The sequence below is a fragment of the Peromyscus leucopus genome, chromosome 15 (genome assembly GCF_004664715.2).
Source record: "Peromyscus leucopus breed LL Stock chromosome 15, UCI_PerLeu_2.1, whole genome shotgun sequence".
Taxonomy (NCBI): Eukaryota; Metazoa; Chordata; class Mammalia; order Rodentia; family Cricetidae; genus Peromyscus; species Peromyscus leucopus.
Genome location: NC_051076.1, coordinates 8,323,178 through 8,345,589, shown reverse-complemented (window position 1 = coordinate 8,345,589; position 22,412 = coordinate 8,323,178). Strand labels below are relative to the sequence as shown.

At 47.2% G+C, this 22,412-nt stretch overlaps 1 protein-coding gene across 5 annotated transcripts in view; it reads right to left on the bottom strand.

Moving 5' to 3' along the window:
• Window positions 1–22,412, bottom strand: part of Prox1 (prospero homeobox 1) — a 52,459-nt gene that overhangs the window by 6,549 nt on the left and 23,498 nt on the right. The window lies entirely within an intron of this gene.

Genomic DNA, 22,412 nt, shown 5'->3' with positions numbered 1-22,412 from the left:
ACAACAGGGAGATTATTGTCCTATGAACAAGTCCAACACCTTCCTCTTTGCCTTTTCCCAACAAGCACAATGGGCATGTACATGGATCATGTATGTATATACACATATAGATGGATGATAGATGACACAGAAAACTAGAACAATCACTGGATGTCCCTGGATCTCAAATTTCAAATTGGATAGAGTAGCTCATTGCTTCCAATAGCAAGTCAATTGTTCTTTGGGGAAATCTAGTAACTTCCCAGGGGGGAAAAAAAAAAGTTCCACCATGGAGTCTAGAGAAGAAAAGGAGCCAGCTATGGTGTCCCGCATCTTTAGTCCCACCCAGTACTTGGATCTCTGTGAGTTCCAGGCCAGCCAGGTTACACTGAGACTTTGTCTCAGAAATAAAGAGGAGGGTATTGATGGATCTCTCCCAAAGGTGTTTTCTCTGGCCTGTCATGACAGAGCTGACTGGAAGAACACTGCAGTGCCCCTTCTCCCTGGCTGGGCAGTCTGTTAAAACCCACACAGCTCTCCCATAGATTCCCACGGAAGCACCTGCAAATGCGGATTTCCTGCAGGGAGCATCGCGTTCCCACCCAATGACAAGTCACAGCAAGTGGGCCTGACTGAGAGAGGACACATGGCCGGGGCATAGGTCTGCAGCCAAATGCTACATGAACAAAGATCGGTGGTGCAAAGCAGTGTGCTCTCACTGGATGTTGGCAACAGAACCTCCGTGGAAAACTGTTTCTCAATCAACAAACCCAGAACTGCAGGAGAGAGAAGCTGCAGACACACAGGTATAAGCTCTAGAAAAAGTGGGTAAGCCAGAAGTCCCACCCACTTCAAGGACCCCCCCCCCCGCCCCCAATGCACACACAGCCAGGGACAAGGAGAAGGGCCTTGTGGAAACTGTCAGGAGCAGAACTGTCTCGATGACTCTACCGTGGCACAAGCCCTGGAGGAGGAAGGATGGTTTACGGACTTCCGGAGGACACTGGGACTTCGGGGACCATGCCCGTCAGTACTCACTGTCTCAGTGGCCAGGAGACTTAGCTTAGAGCAGTGTTCTCAACCTTCCCAGTGCTGTGACCCTTCAGCACAGTTCCTCATGGTGTGCTGACCCCACCCCCACCGTAAAATTATTCCCACCGCTACTTCATAACTGTGATTTTACTACCGTTCTTAATCATAATGTAAATATCTGTCTTTTCCCATGCTCTTCTTGGACTCACGACCCACAGGTTGAGAACCGCTGGATTAGTGGGTCTTCTCCTGTTTTAAACATTAATTTCGTGAGGTCATCCTGCCAGCTGCCCTGAGACAGCTTGTGTATTCTGTCTGGTTTCTCACTGCCTTGTTCCTCGGTGTCCTCATCAGTGTCTCCAGCTGAGGAGCAGCTGAGCTGAGTGTCTTCCGGATCTCTCTTCCTACACCTACATGCTCCATGGCAGGCCTTTTATAATTATTCCACAAACACTGTTGTCATTACCAAGAAGACCTCCCCTCTCTGCTTTATCCCATAATGCTCTGTCATCTTCTGATATTCTCCCTCAGCGCTTTGAGGAAAGGAAAGCCCAAGGCTGAGTACAGCTTGGTTTTACAGTATTTGTTCGGCCTGTGAGAAGTCCTGCCCTTGATCCTCAGTACCACTACCAAAACCAAAAAGAAGCGAATTCATGAAGAAATGTAATTTTGAGCAACATGGTCTCAGAAACCATCATTTTACAGATGAAAAAACAAAAACAAAAACAAAAAAACCCAGGAGATTGAGATGGAATAACCATGGGATAAAGATGCTTGTGAGCATTGTGAACCAAGACATCTTTCTACTGAAATGTGTTGGATACTAAAACCTCCTCTGGATGCTTTTCTGCTATTGGTTTTTCTTTTCTTTTTTCTTTTCTCTTCCTTCCTTCCTTCCTTTCTTTCTCCTTCCTTCCTTCCTTCCTCTTTTTTTTTTTTTTTTTTTCAGGCAGGGTCTCATGTAGCTCTGGCTGGCCTTAAACTCAGCAAGTAGTCCAAGAAAATGGCCTTGACTTTCTGATCCTCCTGCCTCCTCCTTCCTGGGCACTGTGATGACAAACCTGTACCCCAACCAGGCTCTACTGCTTTCATAAAGACTGGTTGACTCACATGAGGCAACAAACTCCTGACAAGCTATGTGTCTATAACTGCAGAAAAGCATCTCCAAGGACCCTGTGCCCTTAATGTAAATAGAAATAGGTTAAGAGAGTGAGTTACTGGCTGGTTATTGAGACTGGGTATCTTCTCTGTGCACAAATGAAGTAGCTTGCTAATTTATTGCCTGCTCTGGGCAGTATGTACACAGGCCTGTGCTGGGTGAAAGGCTTCTTGGAGATCCTCTGATAATGGAGCAGCTCATCTTTTGTTGGTGGCTCCAGAGGCAGTGTGGGGGGTTAACAACTGCTATTCTGAGAGAGTGCCCAGGGATTCCACCCACAGGTAGAAACCTCACCCACGAAAACAGGGAGCCTCAGCTCTCTGACCAGAACCTTTCTTCACCTTTATTTGCTAGAATAAGGTTACATCTTCCTGATGTTTTGGGGTGGGGGGACATCAGGGTTCAGGATTAAAAACAATATTGCTCATATTTTGTGCACCTCCTCACATCTAATGGCTTTACAATCACTAATAAACATCTGCAGAAAAGTCCTTAGTGACAAGTAATCCCTTATCTAGGTTTCTTTTAATAGAACCCAACAATCTCTACAATGAACCCTCGAGTCTCTCTCCTCAGCATCAGGTGCAACAGTCAATCAAGTCACTGGAATGTAAGACAATGCAGGCTGCTGGGGGCGGGGGAGGGGAGGCCAGGCCTTTGGACATGCCACAGGGGAAAAACAAAAGGCTTCCAAAGTCTTTGGCAGAACTAGGAGGCTATTGTGGGAGCTGCTTGGCCAGGAGTTCTTCAGGAGGGGAGAGTGGAAACTTTGCTTTGATAAAAAGGCATCCTGGCCTAGGAGCCTCACCCCAAATGGTCTTGCCTTGACATTTAAAGAATACATTGGTGATGAGGTACTTGAATACACTGGTCACTCCAAAGGGAGTTGGCCAATGAGTGTCTATCAATCCCAACCCAATGATTTGCTCTTGCTTATTGATCAGTGTGAGCCTGTGGCTTGTGGACTTCGGGAGGATGGGAGGAGGAGGAGGAGGAGGAGGAGGAGGAGGAGGAGGAGGAGGAGTTCGCATCTGCTGGTTCCACAGCTGGGCAGCACACATGTGCAGTAGGTGGGTGGGTGGATGTTTTGCTGTTGCTGCTGTTCTCTCCTCTCTCTCTCTCTCTCTCTCTCTCTCTCTCTCTCTCTCTCTCTCATCGGATTGAGTGGCAAAGACATCCCCCTCCCGTCTTCCTCCTCCTTCCCTTCCCAGTTGCTTTACCTTCAAGGATGATTTGTTTTATTAAACTGGCTGTCCCTAGTCTCTGCAGTCCATAATGAGAGCCTGACATAGCAGGCCGCCTGCCTTCTGTGTCCTGCAGACACTCATCATAAGTGTCAGGACATACCAAGGTTAGCGGTCACTGGAAGTGTGCTCGCTGGCCCAAACCTTGCCAAACGCTCTTGGCAGCTGAATGAAAGTCACAGAGAATAGAAGGGGAATGACAAAGGTTGAAAAGAAGACAGCCTCCCCTATTTTCTGGAGACAGAGAAGCAGAATTTTTACACCTCGGAAGCATCCACCAGCTCATTCATCGGCCTCTTGCAGGGGACTGTAACCCTGCCCTTTGCTCCGGTCCCCGCGGACACGTCTCCACCCTTGATCCCCTTCAAACACTGGTCCACTGGCCTCAGCTCACCAGTGGGATCGTCTTTACTGAAAGGGCGAGAAAACAAGCCAGGCAGTGCCTCTCTCCCCAGCCCCTCCCAAGAACCACAGCCCGGTGGCCGATGCAGCCGTCCATAGATGCTGATCTTAGTAAGGAAGACCTTCTGAGCTATTTCCCCAGTCAAACTTCAACTCAACAATGGAAGACGTGTAAGGGTGGACCGGAGTGGCTGCCGCGGGGTGGAAAAGAGCGCCCTGCCGTGTGTTTTGGTGAATTAGTTTGTGTGTGGGTTTTCTTTTTTCTTCCTTCTCCACTTTTTTTTTTGAATACTATAAAAGGGCAATAAAACGCTGACTGCGAGAAGACTATGTCAAGGAGAAAAGGGTGCTGGCATTTTGGATACTCTTCACTGCTCGCCTTGGAGAGAGTTATTCTTGTCACAGCCCTTTTGTCTGCATCTGCTGACGGCTTGCTGTAGCCAGCAGCATACTTTAACTGTTTTGTCACCTCCTAACATCACATGCATCAGCTGTTGGGCTTTTGTTACGGGTATTGTAGAACTAATCCTCTGTGGCTGCTCCACTGTGCAGTAAATAAAACAGAAACCGGCTTCTCAGACCGCTCTGCATGAATATTTCAGACAGCTTTTTACAACTCTGGGACTCACCAAATCAAATAAATAAATAACTCCCCCACCCCCAGCATCCCTAGCCCCTCCCCATTTACTGAAACAAAACGCCTCAAACTAGCCCCAGATGCCTCCAAGTCACCCTGCATTGAAGGCAGGGGCCCGAGCCCGCAAACAATTGTATCGGTGAAGTTGAAAGAAAAGCGGTCTCCACTTCAGCACTGCTGAGTTCGGATTTACGAGGAGAGCTAAACATATCTGAGGCTCAGGCTGGCTAAGCAGCTCTGAAAATCTGCAGAGCCTCTTGGGGGTGGGGGCTTAATATATACAGGTTTCCATACATTTATTCCATATACATAGAACCTTGTTAAACTACTTTTACTGTTTCTGTGTGCAGTTTCTTCCCTTCTACTTCTGTGAAGGGTTTAGGGCAAGATGCATGTACTCTTAATTAATCCCAGGGCCCTTTTCCAAACGTGTAACCCCACATAGAGGTGTGGAGAGAAAACCAGAATGTTTTTCAAAACTAAATACACATCACGAACACTCCGCAAGTACGAACACTATCACCAGCATAGATGGCAGGGATTTCCCAGATGACTGCTGAATGTCTCTGGAAGAGTTCAGGAGAGAAAGGGCAGTTTATCTAGCCCACGCATGCGCATGCCTGGCACACAAAGGTCCCAGGAAAGAGACAAACACTGGAGTTCTTTCCAAGCCATTCACCCTGGTGGGCACATGATTCCTCTAAACAAACTGGCCCATCCCTGCTGTTTGTTAAGTAAATATTGATCAAGGAGAAACCTGTCTCCTGACAGCAGTGACGTGACGCAGGCTGGGGGCTTGTACTGCATAGACGGAGTGGACATAGATGGACAAACTCGGATGTTAGTGACTCTTCACAGAGATGGTCAGGTGCAGAAGCAGAACAGACACATTACTGCAGCTCCTTGCCTCTGTCTTGCTCATCCTACCTCCTGCCAGGTGCGGAAACGATAAATCACAGGACCATGAAATATGGTCACAAGATGCCAGCCATGCATACACATATATATGCCGTGTGGACAGCCCAGACACCCTGGCCTTTCAGAAGACTGGGAGGTACAGGATGCTTGCCGTGCATCCTGGGATTCTCTCCCAATAGCATCTCTGTCCAGGGAACACTCGTGTGTGGGAAGGTACAAGAGAGCATGCCCAAGTAAGATGGTGGACAGACACTTTAAAACAGAGTCCTGACTCCTGTGAAGTGTCTCACTCTGGTTAAGGAACCCATGCAAAATGTGATTCTGAGGGACACTTTTAGGAGGTCTGCTTGGGTGATGTTATTGGCTGGGTCAACAAAATGGAGAAAGATGCTGTGTGCTTTATTTTGCTCACTTCATAACTGGGACTCAAAATCTCACCTTCTGTGGTGTTAGTGGCTGAATGGAAGCATGCTCTGTTCTGGGAAGGCCAGTTTAGGAGTCCGAGTCTATATTAACCATGGTCTAAGAGTAAGGCACTCAGTTTAGCGCTCTCACCGAAGGGCCAAACAGCATGTGAATGTGCTGAGGCTCCTCTCCCCATGTGCAGCAGGAGGGTGGCCTCCGAGTCACTGCAGACTAGAGGGAGATTGTCATAACCAGTACGAGTGGGCTGAAAACTCCCTCCGGTGCTGGCGGGCCATTCAACTTTCAGGCACCTTGTAGGGTTCAATTAATTTAATTCTCATGTAACGTGGGGCCCCAAGAGTGAACCCATTTCCTAACTGCACATTTAGCTACTTAAACATCTGAAGAATAAATACTCTCAGGAAGTGTTTTAAAAACACACGCAGAGAAAAACCTGTGTTTCCCTGGTTTAAGCAAGAGAACAGGTGATGTAAAAGGTCTGTGCCTTGTCCCCCCCCCCTTTATTTTAAAACAAAGCTACAAAAGAACAATGTTCTGTTGAGCAAAATTCAGTAGCATTCTGTAAACATTAATTTAAGAAAATCAATAGACTCAGTGAGTTAAAGCCATATTACAAGATAAACTAGCCAGAGTGTCACTTTGTCAAATAGATTTTCCTTTTCCTCGGCTGAATAAAGACTGTTTCAAAATGGGGCAAACGTGTTGCAACCAAGGTTTGAAAAGTATGTGGCCTTCAAACAGCCTGTCTGTCCCTACTACAAAGCTGGATAAACACACTTTCAAAAAGATAAGATGGATATTTGGTGTTCAAATTTTACACAGAGTCAATTTTCTCAGGTGAGGAAATGTTAAGAGAAGTGTGTGTGTGTGTGTGTGTGTGTGTGTGTGTGTGTGTATGTGTGTGTGAGAGAGAGAGGGGGGGGAGGGAGGGAGGGAGGGAGGGAGGGAGGGAGGGAGGGAGGGAGGGAGAATAGGGGGCATAGGGTGCCTTGGGAAGAGTTTCAGTTGATGTTTGACTTTTAAAAAGGAAAGGAAGAAAGAAATCTTTATTCATGCTGACCCCATGGGCAATAGGCCTTCTTGCCAAAATCCCAAAGCCAGTGTCTCCAGTGAGCTGCGGATCAGCGGGTTCAGCTGGTGGAAGCTGCTCCTAGTCTGCACTCATCAGGCAACAACATGTTAATGGGGGAGGGCTGTGGACGTTGAGAGAAGGGACCCTGGCCCCAGGAAGGAACAGGAGGGATGATTTACCCCAGAGCCTCAAGGCTTCTCTCTGCTACAAGCAAAGAGTTGCAAAGGTGATTAGAAAAGCTGGCCAAAGGGAAGCGTGTCCCTTAGTGTGTTCCCACAGCAATGATCTGCCCTGGGCTTCTGGTAAGACCTGTGACCTGCTCCAACAGCACCCCGGCCTTTGTCAATGGCAAAGCCTGTAGAGTCTACCAGAGGCCACTGGGGAAAGCAGCAGTCACAGGGAGACCAAGGAGGGAGGCCAAGATCTGTGGAAAAGGACCAGAGGAACTGGACCCTGCTGTGAGGGCAGGGCTGTGACTGACACACACCTCCATCTGCACATCTCCACACAACAGCTAAGAAACACCTTGGCACTTTCTTTGTTTATCTGAAGTGTAGTTGCCTTGTAAAATTTAAATACTTAGAAAATTCAGAGCTCCAGTATAAAATTTGGACACCTTAAAGATGTTAATAACATCACAGAAACAGGAACCTAGAGGATAGCATCTTAAGAAACTGTGACTTCTGGGTAATAAAAGACACATCTTACTGTCATTTCTTCCTGTTAATAATCCATGCATACATTTTAAACTATGTACACATCCTGCTGTCAACTCTGTGGACAGATAAGAAAATAATAAATTCATCTTTTTGTACTCCTGGAAAAGTTGGTGCTAGCAGCCGGAGAGCAGAATGAAAATGTCTTTAAAGGTTTTTCCACACTGATTTTGTGGGGCTGAAATTCAGTCCTGGAATATACTAGACATAATCACTTCATTTGCTCCTGCATGGGAGTCTTGAAGTGATACAATAGAAAACCATACTTGTGATATGCTGGATGCAGGGCGGGGTGTGTGTGAAAATTTCTCTTCCTGCTCAAATTCTTCATATATCTCAAATGAGCGAGTTCGAGTTAGAACTGACAAGATAAAACAAACTGCAAGAAAAGGCGTCTGAAACTAAAAGCAGGTACCTCCATCCATCTTCCAGAGATACGGCATAGAATCTGAGATCTTAGACACCACCGGAAACACTCTGCTGAGACCGCCCACCTGTTAGGCTGTGCTGCTAAAGGCTAGACCAAGATGATTCCACCAAACTGCCATATGATTGTGTAGCTTCAGAAATGGGAGGGATCTCAGCCTACTTCATGATTTTAGTAAGGAAAGTGGCCCCCAAGAGTGGCTCTCGGATACATAAGCTTCCTTCTTATAATTGTTTGAAAATACAAAAGCCATTCTTAGCCCAGGGGCTGTCAAAAGAGACTGTCAGACCTAGCATGCGGGTCATAGACAACTCCTGTTCAAAGCCAGACTTGAGGGCTACCAGATTTCTAGATGCCAAATGTTCGTTCTTTCCTTGTGTGCTAATCCCGTGGGTGCACTGGTTGTTCTTGGGGGGTGGAGCTGGGCTTGACTTACCCGGGTTCACCCTGCAACATCTCACCATTCCTCAGATGTAGTTAAGGCTGCCCAAGCTGATGGGGATAGAGGTAATAAGCCATACACAGAGGCTGGGGTGGATGGTAGTACACCGGCCCTGCCGGCTTTGATTAGGAAATTAAGAATTTCCTGTGAATCAGGTTTCATTGTGCTAAGCAGACCCACCTGCGTGCGTCTCGATACACCTCACCTCTTGCTTCCACATCCAGATGGGAAATTCGGCACTGAAGCCTACGGACCAGTTGCTCTGCAGTGCTAACAAACGTCACATCAAGGCAGCCTGTGATAGGTGCCCCTGGTGTCAAGACAAGCTAAGAGTTCTTGAGGTTAGCTTTCATGACAATTACCAGCTGAGGTGGTTAGAGCAAACAGAGCCAAGCTGGGTGCCATTCCTGGATAGAAGATTATCCAAAATCAACATGGCCTAAATGCTCCGATATTGTGTGAAGGGAGGCTGGGGCACAGATAATCCACAGTGCCTCCTGTTCTGCTGGACAATGCATTACGTGATTGTTTTCAGCAGCAACTTTCCCTTCATAAGTAAGCCCTGCTTAGGCCAATATTAAACCTGGTCTGCTTGCCCTGTGTTCCTGTGGCTGGAACAATATGAGCGAAGTTCCAAGGAAGGTGCTAGGATCAGAAGGGCAATGAGGACAGCTGATGGCTCGTGGTAAATACCAAAGAAAGCACTGACGTGATATAAATCGGCAGAGGCCAAGAGACCACACATGGTGGGCTCTGCTGACAATGACTTAAGATACCTCAAATCGTATTTGGGTCGTTTGTGGGGAAGGATAGGTTAGCAGCCTCCGTTCCATCACTTGATTTTGACTACAAGATCTCTGTTCCGCCAGTGTTCATGTTTTGTTTTTACATCTGGGGAATTCCATTGGTCTTTACTTCACAACTACCCTCTGCAGAAATGAAGGTGGTCTTGGGGAGTTGACCTTCCATCTCCACAGAGCTGACCAAACTCAGATCAAAGCTATCTGGAAAAACAAAATGCATCTCCCCTGAATACTGCACACTTTTTTTTTCCTTAACATTATTACTAACAGTGCAATTTAGGAACCACCACACAGCCTTGAGATTGTAATAGGAATTCCACATCATGCAGAGATGACTTAAAGTATACAAGGAAGGTATGTACAGGTTGCACATAAATACTATGCCATTTTGTATCAGGGACCTTAAATACCTGTGGAAGAGCTGAGCTTCACAGACAACCAGCCCCAGGTAGATACAGAAGGGCCACCTGCACCTCAAAAGCCATTGTGAAATTCTGATGACTCTGAAATCTCTCAAGAAACACGGCTTGGGGGAATCAGAGCAGGGTTTCTAGGATAAAACAGGGATCATGTGGAGGCTGGGGAGACTCTTCCCAACACCTAAGAGGACTTGAGATAATGCTGGGTGCCTTGCTGCAAGGCACATCCAGATGTCTACTCAGAGGTCATCTCATAGATGACGCTGAAATGACAGATCTCTGGGCTCTGTGTTAAAGGAGATGTAGTGTCCCTAAGACCAGAGCCTTGTATCTTCCTCCACTCACTTCAGCATCTGGCCATTTCTTGGCCTTTGCCTGTTCTCAGTGAATATATCACCTTCTGCTCACAGTCACCTTCAGTAGTAGATTTGAGTTGAAAATGGTAGGGTAGTCCTAGTAAAACAGAAGTTGGGTATACTAACCCTAAGAAATGGGAAACACACAAATCCATGAGGATTTGTTGCTTGCCCACAACACACCCGCACATATGGAAATAATCCTACTGCTGGTCTTGATGACCAATGGTCTTTCAAAGAAAAGGTGGAGATGCTTTTAGAGAAATTACCCATCATGTCTTACAGTAGAGGCAGAACATCTCAATAGTGCTAAATCTTCCTTGAAGGAGGGGAGGTATGGAATAGTGGGGTCAGGGATTGAGGTCTGCAGCCCTTCCTAGTACACATAGATCCAACCACATGGTAGAAACCCAGATGAAGCTCCCACTGCTATCTCATCGTATGGCTAGCCAGGTCAACAAAGTGAGCAGAAAGGGCGGCTGTGCCAATTCAGTTTATCAATTGCTTATCAATTTGAAAAATTAGTCTTTATCATCCCAATAAGGGAATTTCCTCATCTCCAAGGGTGCTGTTGAGATTTGGATCTGCGAAGGCAGCCTTGGGAGCAAAGGAAAATGAGCACCCTGGAGACACTCACTGAGATAATTAAGCTGGGCAGAGTCACGAGGGTAGAAGTGTCCCCACGCGGATGCCATCTGGATTCCCAGGGCCTCGGCACGCATAGCTCATGGCTCTGAAGCATGACAAGGAGGGCTCCAGGGGCTTCTGTGAGAGAATGCAGGATGTCCTCTACTCCGGAGTCACGGCGATGCTTGTCAGAACAAAGCTATGTCTATTCACGTCCCTTTCCAGGTGAGCCTAGCAGAGCCCAGGGTGGGCGAGCATGGCCAGCGCCTGATCGCTCCTTCCTGCAGCCCCCCTGCATCGCTTTTCTGCCCTTCTCCTGGAGCAGAAGCTCTCAGAGTTCTCAGGCAGTCCCAGGGTGGCAGGCAGAACCTTCACAGTCATGACTGGGGCAAGACAGGAAGAACCACTGTGTCTTTTGAAAACTAGTTTTGCATTGATTAGTTGACTCAATTCTGATGAGAGCTGTTTGTTGGCTGTTAAGGGACAGAAGAAAGTGATGCAATAATTGGGCTACTGATGATGTAGGAATGATGAGGTTCCATATGTGTCTATGTGTATCTGTGTGCAAGTGTGTGTAGAGGCCAGAGGTCAATGTTGGGTATCTTCTTTAATTGTTCTCTACCATGTCTTAGATAGGTCTGGCAGCTTCTTTCACTTACATAATGAATTTTATTCCTTCTCATCCCCTCCTTCTCCCACTGCACCTCCCACAAGACAGGATCTTTAGCTGAACCTGGAGCTCAGTTCAGCTGGACTGGAAGAGCCTCTGCCTGCTCTACCTCCCCAGTTCTAGACTACATCACTACCCTTCAGTCTTATCTGCCTCCCCAACTGTTCACTGTCTCCACTTTTGCTTCTCCCTAGGGCCCTTGGCTTCACAAACCAGGAAATGACAGGGCTTCCGCAGGGTTCTCTTTGTGCTAATAATCCCACACGGGTGCACTGAATTCTCACAGCGCCGAGATGAGAAACGTGGGCACAGAGAGGACAAGACCCTTGCAGAGCTGGGAGGGAGCCCTGCCTGGACTGGTCCCAGAGTGTATGTCTTGAACTTCTTCTCTAACACTGATCCAGCACCACTATGGAGGACTTCCTCCTGAGAGTTTTCCTAAGATTTCAAGGTGATACCTGCATATAAGATAATGACTGCTTATGAATAAACTTGGTACAGATTACCAAATACAGAAAAGCCGGCACCTTCTCACCACCTCTGTCAGGGTTACAGACTATTTCCCACAGAGTCAAATACCACAGTTTTCATTCACAGGCACTCGGAGGACACGTGGCAGCCGGGTGGACCTGGCCACTCTTTCTACTATTGGATATGTCCTGTGCACACAACTCCATCTACCAGAACGTGCCAAGAATCTGATAATCCGTTTCTAAAGCCTAATCATACCGTCAGTGGGATCGTTTTAACCAATACACTACTGAGGGGTTAGGAATGTGGAGTGCATGCCTATCAAGTGCGAGGCCCTGGGTTTGCTACCAAACATGAGAAAATAAATAAAAAGAGATACCGAGATACATCGCTTAAGAAATCCACCTTCTGAGGATAAGCTGGCGAAGCTTTCAACAGAGTACCGTTGGGTGTGTACAAGGGACAGTTTGAACCGCAGCATGGCCACCCACACCTGGAATTCTGCCTTGTGCCTTAGTCCACAAAGCCACCCCTGGGAATAACACTACCAGGCAGAAACACATTGTGCAGGGCAGCTGAAATGATCGGGGCAGCCCACTGACTGTATGTGATTAGGCTTTTAAAAAGGATTATCACTCCTTAATCTGTGGAGGTAAAGACTACAAGGGAACAATGCTCACAGTCTATGGAATCAGGAAGGAAATAGAGAAAATGGCTATTACCCTGTCCACAGGTCCCCAAGATCTATCCCTCTACAGCTTCAAGGGAGTCCCTTCCAGAGCCATCAAAACAGTAGACTATGTTCACAGCAGGTAATAAATTTAGAAAATTATTCTGAGAAGTGGTATAGCCTGAGAACAAGGTTAAGTTTTTAAAAGGTTTTAACAAGCCCTCGAGTGATAAAACCAAAACGATCCAATCCTGGAAGGTACATTTGAAAAGTCAATCAATGATGGGTACCAGCCCCTCCTGACGTGCTTCTGCCTAAGGCTGACATGGAGCTGGGTGGTCCAGGGATCCCTCCAACCTCCTCTCTCTTCACCTTGTCAGCCGGATTGTTCATGAATATTCGGAACAGGGCTCATGCATATTCTTGTGCCCAATTTTGGAATGTATTGGGATGTCTCAGGAAACCAGTTCATTCTTTGGAGGGAGTTCTCCTTAATCCTTACCAAAGTCTTTGTCCTAAGGGTAATAGTTTGACTGTGAACACTGTAAAAATCTGATTCCTTTAACTATACCTTAAACTAAAACTGTATGATGCTGTGGTTCACATAGAGACATTTATAACATGCTGCTCTGTTTAGGGGCTAAAAAATGGTTAGCTCTCAATGGAAAAGCCGCTTGTCACACCAGAACACAGATCAATTCATTCAAATTTAAGGGAAAATTAAACACACCAATTATACAGTCGTCATCACAGCCCAAGATATTAAGCTCTGAAATGGACTGTGGTTCCTGGAGGAGGAGCCAACACACCTTCGCAGACTCAGCTCCACTAAGCACACAGGGTCTAACTTTCTAGAGGGAAGAGAGTCAGCTCCTTCCCCAAACAGCCAAGGGTTAATCACTCCAAGCATCTAATAATAGGTGCTTGTTTGGGGGCTGGGGAGCTGGTTGCAGAAGGAGGGGCAATGGATTCTGGGGGGGGGGCATGCAAAGAGTCTGAGTCCATTTATAGAAAGGGAACCTTTAACAATATAGCCAGCTTTCAGATAATTGGTTAATGTGGCAATAAGCAGGATGGAGAGCAGGAGACATGGAAAGGGGATGTGTGGAGGCTGAGAAGAGAAAGCCTTCCCGTAACAAGAGATATCTAACAACTCATGCGAACCTTGCCTGCCATCGCAAACTGGAAGGGATCCCTTCATTTCTTTTCAAATTGCAAGTTTTGGAAAAAACAAAAAATAAACAAACAGAAAATGTTAGTCCTGGTGGGGGGGAGTCATTCAAAGTCACTCTTCATGGGGGGAGCAGGGATGCAGCAGAGGGGGAGGGCTGGGGTGGGTTCAGGGGTAAAGTGTCACCTCGCTTCTCCTTGTGGACTTTGGAGTGATCTGGGCAAGAAAACTGGGCCATCTGGAGTTCAGAAGTCGAGGAAAATGGGGAAGAAGCAGGAAGATGAACACACGTTCATCAGCCACACAAAAGAACGGAGCAGAAAGAAGCCTGGATTTGGGCACTCGCGTCTGGCAAGGAGGCCGGCAGCAGGGCTAATGAAGCGTTTGCGGTGTGGGACGTGTGCCAGAGCAACAAAGATGTGCTGGGGCTCTGCAGATGTGCCAGGGCCCCCAGAGCAAAATAATGACATAATCACCATCAGTGTCACAGACCAGACTGTACACAAGGTGACAGGGGAGGGAGGCCTGGAATACACACACACACACACACACACACACAGAGGACTTTCCATGGCTGCAATGACTGTGGCCCTGAGGGCTGGGACACAGGGCTTCATGTCCCTGTCTCGAGTTCCCAGGTGGGGTGGGTGTCCATCTTTGCCTGGGTTCTCACCCAATTCCAGCTCCCACTAATGAGGCAAGGGAAATCTGAATGGCTTCAGGGAGACTCGGAGTAAACGGCAGAGGCTGAATATAGACAGGCAGAGGGAGACGGAACACCAGAGAGGTGAGGGGGTGAACCCCTAATATCTGCAACTTGTGTTGTGTGTCGCTCTGGTCACAACGTAAGGCACGAGGGAAGAAAAACATGCAAGAAATATTTGGGGGGGGGAACCTGAGGGGGGCAGAACACAAATTGACCACCACAACAAAAAAGAGATACCCTGAAACTGAGGGTAAAAGCAATGGGCAAGCGCGGGATGGCAGGCGGGCCGGCCCGTTCATGTTTTAAACAAGATCTCCCAGCAGGCCCTGTCACCTGCCCCGGCCGCTCTTGCTCTCAGTAAGGTGGGTGTGTTAGTACAGCTGTCTGGCTTTTAAGTGACTTTTGTCAGTTTGAAAGTGAAAGTCTGTTTGAGAGGTTGAAAGAACAATAGCTCGGAGCCCGGAAGAAGAACTCCGAGCACAAAGGACTCCTACACCAGTGTCCCTTTTCATAGCTTCTCATGAAATATTCATAAGAGGAACTTTAATTTTTTATGACCCCTTTTTGGTTTGACTATATTACTTGTGTCAACGCCCACATTCAGGTTCTCCTTAAATACCAAAAAGTCTGCTGCGAAAGTGTTCCCAAAGAGCCACAGAGACAGAGCCGACGGTGGCCATCCTGCAGGCCTGTCCATCCAAACAGAATCACTCTCGGGGACACAGATTTCTTTTCAATATGGCTCCCATCAGCCCTGAAGCTGCCCCGCGCTCTGCAGTGTCCGTTATTTTAAACCTTACTAATTTGCTAGTTCAACTCTTCGGAAGAACGGTTATATTTGTTTTTCTTGGCTTCCCCCTAGTTAATAGGAAAGAACAAACCACCAGCCTAATGATCAGCGTGGAGTCAGTTCTCCTGTCTTCCAACAGCGCTTCCACCTTCCATCTTTACTTTGTGTTTCAGCCAAAAGTGGGAGGGGGCTGGGGAACAGATTGTATTTGTTTTATGTCATGTTACCAAACAGCCCTGGAGATTGGCTTAAGGCAATCTTGGAGGGTGAAACCGTATTTTAAAACTAGAATAATCTACTTTCAAGAGTTAAACTCCGCTGCTTCACCCAAAAAGGCTGTTTGGGAAAGAGTGTTGCCAACTCCTATGGGTGGATGGAAGAGACACCAGCAGATGACGGTTAGACATTCTGCCCGGAGACCGACGAGGAAGCGAGTTGTTAAAACTAAATACTACACTGTGGGGGACAGTGAGAAAATTGGATTTTAAGTTGTCATCCAGGTGAAAGGGGAGGGCGAGTCCAGCGAGCTCTGGGCTTGCTATGTGAGTCTGTTTATTCCAGGCCGCACACTCAGGCTGGCTTTCAATGTGGTGTTAGAACTTCTCCAGACATTCAATCCAGGATGGACGGCACACAATAGCTCCATCCCACCAAAAGCTGCAGCTACCACCAGCGGCTCTCAGAAGGGAACTTGCGCTCCCCGTCCTATTGATAACCCTTTGTGGGACGAAGAAAGAAGAGAGGCCAAGAGAACTGCACATCAGACAATAGCCACCCCTCCACACTGTCCTCAGACTCCGCGCATCGTCCAAGGACAATTAATTAGGAAGGCCTTAAGGGTAGGCCAGAGCAAGAGAAAGCCCACCACCGCCCCGGCACCCCAGCCACCACCTCTGTGCTGGCTAAACGCTTTGCCTGTTGGGGTACAGCCTCTAGGGAGCCAACAGATCATGGGGAGGGGTGAGCAGGAGAAAAGCAAAAGATTTTTTTGTGTGTGCGTCCGCCCTTGTATAATTCTATTCTCACTGTGAACTCATCCATACACAAAACACAAGGACAATTTTTTTTTAAGAGAGAAAGAGCCACAGGGTAGGTTACAGTTAGAAATGGGCGCTGGGTGGTGTGTTAAAAAGGATGGTCTTTTCACCAAATCATTTCACAGAGGCAAAACAGACAAACACAAAGAGTTGAGAGTTTTTCTCCTACATTAAATGGAGTAACTGATAAGGTCAGACACATGATACCTAAAGACACGGATCCACGAACTCTTGAAGTCAAAGGGCCTCTGTGCGCCGAGGCACAATCTTTCAAAGGAAACAGATCACAGAACTCCAGTGAACCCCCTTTAAACTTTATGAAGCAGGAGGGGAAAAAGCTCTAAGTAGGGAAGCTAGACAGAAGAGCCTTGAACTATTTTCTGAAGGAAAGATGAGACCCTCCCTAGGCCGCCACAAAACATCTTTTTTTTTTCCAAAGGCTCCTCTGAACTTTGATATGTGCCAAGACACCGCCATTGAGAGCTGTATAATTACGTGCTATAGCCACTGTAGAAAATGCTTTGTTCACCCCAACAAAGGACAATGAGCAAAGTGGAGCGACATTACGCGCTATCTTTTTCTTTAAGAATGTTGAGAAAGGTCACGGGATGCTGTCACTAATAAAGCTGTTGAGTAAGGGGTTTAAAGTCGCTCTCACTGAGCGTGAATGTAGCCCAACGACAAAGAGAGGCATGGGGAGCTAAAAAATGCAATATTGCCAAACAGACCATAAATCAATGGGCCTCTTGCTTCATTATACTGATGAACACTTTGAGTCTCAGAAACAGCAAAGGGACGGAGCCTTGTACTGGGTGAGGGTGTGCCCTTCAGCCCCACTTCCAACCTGCTGTCCACCGTCTCCTCCTCTCCTCTCCTCCTCTCTCCCCTCTCCTATTTCAAGTGATCATTCCGTGGGACCACCTTCCCAGTCAGCCATGTGTGTACGTGTATTTAGGGATCATTTATTCAGTCTCTTAAAAGATCCATTTGGCTTGTCACCAGTGAGACTGGCACAGGAAGGAATGGAAAGTGTCTCTCCTCCTCCTTGCCACCCACTAAGAGTGCGTTGTGTGGAGCTTGTTTAAATGGCTTGGTGGCTTTGAGGCCAAAAGACAGCAATCGCGGCAAAGGGTTTTCAGTCATGCGCCAGCTAGCCAAGCCATCGCTCATCTTTAAGTGTCTATTTGGAGCAGAGGGAAGTGCCTCCGAACTCCACCTGTCTTCCTGCTCCTCTACAGAAAGGCTTCCAAACTTACTCATTCTGCAGGGTCTGGCTGGAAGCAGGAACAAGTTGGGTAAGGACAACTGCAGTATGTGCCCAAGGGTATGGTGGTCGTAGGGTCTCTGGGGGAAGGCACGCTTTCATTCTCAGTGTCCGAGAAGAAAGTGAGAAATTACATAAAGAATTCCATGGAAGTACCCTCTTGCCTGCCACGTATCGTTAGAGAAATGTCAAGCCCACAGGCTCTGTGATGGATACACCCAGTGACATGCTGTGCCTGTTCCTACCGTACGAAGTGGCATTTACCAGCCCACTAGTGAATGAATCAAGTTCCTGGTCCTATTTATTTCTAAGTCTTCCAGCCCCCAACCTGAGCCCTTAGCAAGGGGAAAGAGAGATTAGTCAGTCTTATTGGGAACTTGGACTCTGCCTGCAGGTTGACTAGCCACTGAGGGGTCTGTGAGGGGGCCCAGCTTTCCACAATGGAATTACTTCATGGTACCCACTGAGACAGTGGTCCCCATGTGCCGGTACCAGTTACCACATTTTCTTCTCAATTTATACCCATGTCACCCCACGTCCCCAGCCTCTGCCTCATCCTGTCCTCAGAGTTACACTCAAGAGGTGGCTGACCAAGGCAACACAGCCACACCTTGACTCTCTGGGCTCTAGAAATAGTGAGATTAACCTCTGAGTTATATGGGTTAGGGACCAAGCTTGAATTCTTCACAGACTGGTAAAGTAGCTTTGGAAACTGACAGAGATCATTACCTTCCTTCCCCCACAGTTGAGGGGGAAACAGAAAAGCAATAAGATCTGACTTCATTGGTCCCGAAAGTCAGAAGATGGGTATGATTTAAAAACTGGAAAGCAATGCCAAACCTCCTTTCCCTGCCCATAAAAAAATTTCTTTTGGAAGCCCTTCAAAGTGAAGGGAGAACAAAGCGTAGAGATATACACCATCACACCTGGAAAGATGGATTTCTTGTTGCCAATCTCATTAAACGAGAGACGCGGGAGTGAAAGATGCTGCCGAAATTGCACACCTTCTTCCACACACCTTTATAAACTCACGTCTAGAAATGACACATGCTGGGCTGTGGAGCTGACTCCCCTCCCGTTAGTACAAACCCAAAGTGGCGTGGTTTCTTTCCCCCTTCCGAGTCTTCTTCCACATTCCCCTGGGTCATCTCAAACTCTCAACACCCCGAGTTTGGATGCTGTGCCAAGAGTCCTGGCTAGTGTGAAAGCTGATACAAAAGGCAGAGTAAGCTCTCCTGTCACTTAGAAGGTCCTGATTCTGAAGGCCAGGAAGGGCAGATCCCTGCACGCCACTCCCTCCTGCCCCGTGACAGACCCTCCTCATCTGCCTTACTTCCCATGGGGCCAGGAATGGGCAACCTCTCTGACCTGCAGAGCCAGAGTCAGGGCCTGAAGGAGGTTGGTGCTAAGCAATGACAGAGTACCATAACCGTAGGACACAGGCTGGAGGGGGACACTAAGAGCCTCCCAAAAACCAGCAGCAGGAGAGAGAAAAGAAGGAAGAAAATGTTCTAGTACCGGAGGGGAAAGTCAGGGAGAATCCCCGCTCCCTGCTCACTGTCCATTGTATGGGCTCCACCCACTTGGAATAATCTAGAAACCATTCAAGCCTTGATCTCATTGTTCTGTGTGTAACTTGTCACTGCTGGTGCCCCCAGTAGGAAGTTAAGGCCATGAATCCCCGCAAAGGAACATCAGTAAACAGCCGACAGGTGCTAGCTATTTTACTATCGCTATATACAACTGGTAAGAAAGGGGTGTGTTATGTGTGTGTGTGTGTGTGTGTGTGTGTGTGTGTGTGTGTGTGTGTGCACGTTTATGCCCATGCTTGTGTGGGGACATGTGCATTTGTGCATGTGGCAGTCAGAGGTTGGCATTTGATGCCTTGTTCTATCAGTCTCCCTCTTATTTTTAAGACAAGGTCTCTCACTGCACCTGGAGCTCATGGCCACTAAGCTCCAGAGAGCTGTCTGTCTCCTACTCCCCCTTCCCCCTGCCCCAGCTTTGACATGGGAGCTGGGGATTAGAACTCAGGTCCTTGTGCTTGTCTGGCAAACATTTTAACAACTGAGCCATCTTCCCATGCTTAGGAGAAATTTCAAAATGTAACCCATAAGACATTGTTTTGAGCAACTAATAGAGGGGTAGCCTACTCCTTTGTACTGACTGGATCTCTCAGCATCATAGAGTCATAACACACCTCTCTCTACTATGCTGCATCTCTGTTTAAAATTCTGGAAAGAGACAAAGGGTCTATGTTTCCATCCTCCCCTCTAGCTTATACTGAAGCCACTGGGTTATTTTAGTTGATGTTAAGAAGAGAAGCTTCAATGTAAGAGTGAAGCTGTGCACACTATCATCCCAGGCATTCGGCAAGAGGTGCCGGGGCTACTTTTGGCTTGCAGCCATATCCCACATTGGCAAAGCGACAGAGATAAGAACAGTGGCTTTTTAAGCATCTCACTTAAGCAGTGACCTCCATGCTCAAAGGCACAGAAAAGGAGGGACCCCTTATCTGAAGCGTTGTAAGTCAGTGTGCCAGACTTAGAGGCTGTGTGAAAACTATTTAGTGGGGTGTGTGTGTGTGTGTGTGTGTGTGTGTGTGTGTGTGTGTGTACATGAGTTTGTGTATAGAGTAGACAGGGCAGAGTCCATGTTGCCGAGTCTTGCTTCTCCACATTTCTGGAAAGAACCCATGTTTTGTTTCCTGTTTTTTGGTTTTGTTTATAAGTGAAGGAGGAACCAGTGTCAGAGTAGTCCAATAACTTGCCCAAAGTCACATGAGACGTGACAGGAGTCCTGCCTAGGCCCCTCTCTCCTTGCAGTGAAGCGTTCTTAAAATAGACTGTGCAGATAACGGCGAGGTGGCCTGGCTGGAGGTGGATATGATTCACAGAGAAAGAGCTATCAGATGGTAATCATAGGAAGGAGGCTTTGGGTGATGCTAAATGGAGCAGCTTGCTGGGTACCTCTTGATGTCAGTGTCCCCGGCTTGTGTCACTCTGCTCCTTGTGCTGGGAATGGGGGGCTACATTTCAGCAGGTAGGTTTAAGTGCTCTGAAGATCCCAGTGTGCATTTGAAGGACCTGTCTCCTCTGGCACAAGTTCAGAAATTGTCTCATGAACACTGGGTAGTCTTTTTATGAAGACTGAGGCACCTGTCCAATGAGTATTTGTTATAATATAATGTGATTAATCACTAGTGCACAGCAGTAGCTCCTGGTGCGGTCTTGGAAGAGAAGGAACAAGAAGATAAGTTCTTACACAAGATTTCTTCAAATATCTAGCCACTGTCATGACTCCACCTTTGGAAGACAACTTTTTTATTTTTATTTTTTCAAGACAGGGTTTCTCTGTGTAACAGCCCTGACTGTCCTGGCACTTGCTTTAGGCCAGGCAGGCCTCGAACTCACAGAGATTCACCTGTCTCTGCCTCCTGAGTGCTGGGATTCAGGCATGAGCCACCACCGCCCAGCCTGGAAGGCAACATTTGCTTGTATTCTGTCCACACAATCAACCAGTGCAATGACAACTGAGAGTTTGAAAACATAGGTTTTAAGATTGAGGGGGGGGGTCAGATGACTCAGTGGATAAGGTCACTTGCTGCCCAGCTGGATGACCTGAGTTCTGTCTCTGGGATTCACATGCTGAAAGGAGAAGACAAGACTCCCACGAGTTACTCTCTCACCTCTCCATATTCTCCACATCTCTCTCACACAATAAATAAGCAAATAAAAAGATAGTGAATCTGAATCCCAAGAATCCCTATTTTAATGTATTCAGCAGAAGAAAAACTTCATTTACAACATGTGTGGCAAGCAACGTACTGGTCTGGGACAACAGAGACGCAGTTGGCAACTTGCAAGATAACCATTCAAACTTTCAAGGAAAAACTTGGACCTCTCCTTTGTGAAGTTCACATGCTCTGTTCTTTACAAGCCCATAACTCATCTGCATTGCCCAAAACAACGGGGAGCACATCTGGGAAGGAATGAACAAGCAGTGAGAATACTATGAGGGGCTCAGGTCTCCTCACAGACAAAGCCAGGCCATAGGAGTTCCTCTTTCCCTTGACATAAAGATGTTTCTGGGCATCCCTGGGTACTTATCTATAGGAAGAAAACAAGAATACTAGCATAAGGTCCCTAAATTCCCACCCTCACAGAGGCACAGCATCTAGCCAAGAAGATGTAAGGAATGACCAACTTTGTCAAGTCACAGCTGGTCTGGTCTACCCTCTTCCCAAAGGTTGTCTAGAGAAGTCTCACCACACCCCCACCTCCAGCTACTGTTGCCCAGGCCAGCAGGCCTCAGCAAATGCCTTTGTGAGCATTGGGAACTTGCTCTTGTGGACCCATGCAGTCATCCTGTCAATGAAAACTGTCTGCCGAGGCTCCACATCAGCTCATAAAGAAACACCTGACTCACAGAGACACATCTTTCATTGTTGCATGGATATAGTTTCCTGGGAATTGTCTGTATCACTTTGCACACGGCTAGAATGCACTCATATGGAAGAGGAACACACAAGCTACTCATCCCTTCCAAAAGCAAACACAAATAAACACCACAGCAGGGCTGGTGAGATAGCTCATTGGGTCAGTCCTCTTGCTACAATGCCTGAAGACTCCAGTTCGATTCCTGGGATCCACATGGTAGAGAGAGAAAGCCAACTCCCGCAAGATGTCCTCTGAACTTGATGTCCACTCTACAGCTCAAGAATACCACCACCACCACCCCCACACACACATACACACACATCCAAGGCTGCATATTTGTGTGCACATACTAAACAAATACATAAAAATGCAACTAAAAATTTTTAAGCAAAAAAGACATGAATGGATCTCTTTTGAAATATACTTAGTAAATTCTCATGCAACTTCTTCCCCTAAAGGAAATAGGTAAGGTGGAAATCAGAGTCACTCACCCACCATTTCTAGACTTCTTAAGTAGCAACTTTCGCAGTTACCA